Here is a 2,500-nt window from a genome sequence, read left to right as displayed (position 1 = left end):
GCTCGCAAGGCAAGAATTTTCCTTCTGGGCGCAAGGCAAGGCAAGAAAAACGGCACATTTCCAACTAACTGTTGCTTATGGCCAAACCACTCTGACAACGTCTGATCCTGTCTGATCTCAGAAGCTAAACAGAGTTGGGCCTGGTTAGTACTTGAGTGGGAGACTGCCTAGGAATACCAGGTACTGTAAGCATTTTATTTTGTCTTCTTGCAGAAATCTGTTTGAATTTTCCTTCTGCTCGCAAGGCAAGAATTTTCCTTCTGGGCGCAAGGCAAGGCAAGGCAAGGCAAGGCAAGGCAAGGCAAGGCAAGGCAAGGCAAGGCAAGGCAAGGCAAGGCAAGGCAAGGCAAGGCAAGGCAAGGCAAGGCAAGGCGCACATTTCCAGACTGTTGTTTACGTCCAAACCACTCTGACAATGCCTGATCCTGTCTGATCTGAGAAGCTAAACAGAGTTGGGCCTGGTTAGTACTTGAGTGTGAGACTGCCTAGGAATACCAAGTACTGTAAGCATTTTATTTTGTCTCCTTGCAGAAATCTGTTTGAATTTTCCTTCTGCTTGCAAGGCAAGAATTTTCCTTCTGGGCGCAAGGCAAGGCAAGAAAAACGGCACATTTCCAACTAACTGTTGCTTATGGCCAAACCACTCTGACAACGTCTGATCCTGTCTGATCTCAGAAGCTAAACAGAGTTGGGCCTGGTTAGTACTTGAGTGGGAGACTGCCTAGGAATACCAGGTACTGTAAGCATTTTATTTTGTCTTCTTGCAGAAATCGACAATGCCTGATCCTGTCTGATCTGAGAAGCTAAACAGAGTTGGGCCTGGTTAGTACTTGAGTGTGAGACTGCCTAGGAATACCAAGTACTGTAAGCATTTTATTTTGTCTCCTTGCAGAAATCTGTTTGAATTTTCCTTCTGCTCGCAAGGCAAGAATTTTCCTTCTGGGCGCAAGGCAAGGCAAGAAAAACGGCACATTTCCAACTAACTGTTGCTTATGGCCAAACCACTCTGACAACGTCTGATCCTGTCTGATCTCAGAAGCTAAACAGAGTTGGGCCTGGTTAGTACTTGAGTGGGAGACTGCCTAGGAATACCAGGTACTGTAAGCATTTTATTTTGTCTTCTTGCAGAAATCTGTTTGAATTTTCCTTCTGCTCGCAAGGCAAGAATTTTCCTTCTGGGCGCAAGGCAAGGCAAGGCAAGGCAAGGCAAGGCAAGGCAAGGCAAGGCAAGGCAAGGCAAGGCAAGGCAAGGCAAGGCAAGGCAAGGCAAGGCAAGGCACGCACATTTCCAGACTGTTGTTTACGTCCAAACCACTCTGACAATGCCTGATCCTGTCTGATCTGAGAAGCTAAACAGAGTTGGGCCTGGTTAGTACTTGAGTGTGAGACTGCCTAGGAATACCAGGTACTGTAAGCATTTTATTTTGTCTCCTTGCAGAAATCTGTTTGAATTTTCCTTCTGCTCGCAAGGCAAGAATTTTCCTTCTGGGCGCAAGGCAAGGCAAGGCAAGGCAAGGCAAGGCAAGGCAAGGCAAGGCAAGGCAAGGCAAGGCAAGGCAAGGCAAGGCAAGGCAAGGCAAGGCAAGGCAAGGCAAGGCAAGGCGCACATTTCCAGACTGTTGTTTACGTCCAAACCACTCTGACAATGCCTGATCCTGTCTGATCTGAGAAGCTAAACAGAGTTGGGCCTGGTTAGTACTTGAGTGTGAGACTGCCTAGGAATACCAGGTACTGTAAGCATTTTATTTTGTCTCCTTGCAGAAATCTGTTTGAATTTTCCTTCTGCTCGCAAGGCAAGAATTTTCCTTCTGGTCGCAAGGCAAGGCAAGAAAAACGGCACATTTCCAACTAACTGTTGCTTACGGCCAAACCACTCTGACAACGCCTGATCCCGTCTGATCTCAGAAGCTAAACAGAGTTGGGCCTGGTTAGTACTTGAGTGGGAGACTGCCTAGGAATACCAGGTACTGTAAGCATTTTATTTTGTCTTCTAGCAGAAATCTGTTTGAATTTTCCTTCTGCTCGCAAGGCAAGAATTTTCCTTCTGGGCGCAAGGCAAGGCAAGGCAAGGCAAGGCAAGGCAAGGCAAGGCAAGGCAAGGCAAGGCAAGGCAAGGCAAGGCACGCACATTTCCAGACTGTTGTTTACGTCCAAACCACTCTGACAATGCCTGATCCTGTCTGATCTGAGAAGCTAAACAGAGTTGGGCCTGGTTAGTACTTGAGTGTGAGACTGCCTAGGAATACCAGGTACTGTAAGCATTTTATTTTGTCTCCTTGCAGAAATCTGTTTGAATTTTCCTTCTGCTCGCAAGGCAAGAATTTTCCTTCTGGTCGCAAGGCAAGGCAAGAAAAACGGCACATTTCCAACTAACTGTTGCTTACGGCCAAACCACTCTGACAACGCCTGATCCCGTCTGATCTCAGAAGCTAAACAGAGTTGGGCCTGGTTAGTACTTGAGTGGGAGACTGCCTAGGAATACCAGGTACTGTAAGCATTT

The 2,500-nt window shown here is 47.2% G+C and overlaps 2 non-coding genes and 6 pseudogenes across 2 annotated transcripts; all 8 read left to right on the top strand.

Moving 5' to 3' along the window:
* The first annotated feature begins 73 nt into the window (after positions 1–73).
* LOC132878858 (5S ribosomal RNA) lies at positions 74–192 on the top strand (annotated as a pseudogene).
* A 435-nt stretch (positions 193–627) lies between these two features.
* LOC132878857 (5S ribosomal RNA) lies at positions 628–746 on the top strand (annotated as a pseudogene).
* Positions 747–988: 242 nt separating this feature from the next.
* On the top strand, positions 989–1,107 carry LOC132878856 (5S ribosomal RNA; annotated as a pseudogene).
* Positions 1,108–1,298: 191 nt separating this feature from the next.
* On the top strand, positions 1,299–1,417 carry LOC132881089 (5S ribosomal RNA; annotated as a pseudogene).
* A 204-nt stretch (positions 1,418–1,621) lies between these two features.
* LOC132881088 (5S ribosomal RNA) lies at positions 1,622–1,740 on the top strand (annotated as a pseudogene).
* Positions 1,741–1,857: 117 nt separating this feature from the next.
* LOC132876663 (5S ribosomal RNA) lies at positions 1,858–1,976 on the top strand. The gene has a single exon (XR_009652370.1). It is a non-coding gene; the product is annotated as a 5S ribosomal RNA (ribosomal RNA).
* Positions 1,977–2,142: 166 nt separating this feature from the next.
* Positions 2,143–2,261, top strand: LOC132881087 (5S ribosomal RNA; annotated as a pseudogene).
* Positions 2,262–2,378: 117 nt separating this feature from the next.
* Positions 2,379–2,497, top strand: LOC132876662 (5S ribosomal RNA). Its single transcript, XR_009652369.1, has one exon. It is a non-coding gene; the product is annotated as a 5S ribosomal RNA (ribosomal RNA).
* The last annotated feature ends 3 nt before the right edge of the window (positions 2,498–2,500 follow it).

This window comes from Neoarius graeffei (genome assembly GCF_027579695.1).
Source record: "Neoarius graeffei isolate fNeoGra1 chromosome 18 unlocalized genomic scaffold, fNeoGra1.pri SUPER_18_unloc_1, whole genome shotgun sequence".
NCBI lineage: Eukaryota > Metazoa > Chordata > Actinopteri > Siluriformes > Ariidae > Neoarius > Neoarius graeffei.
This window is presented reverse-complemented; position numbering and strand designations above follow the sequence as displayed.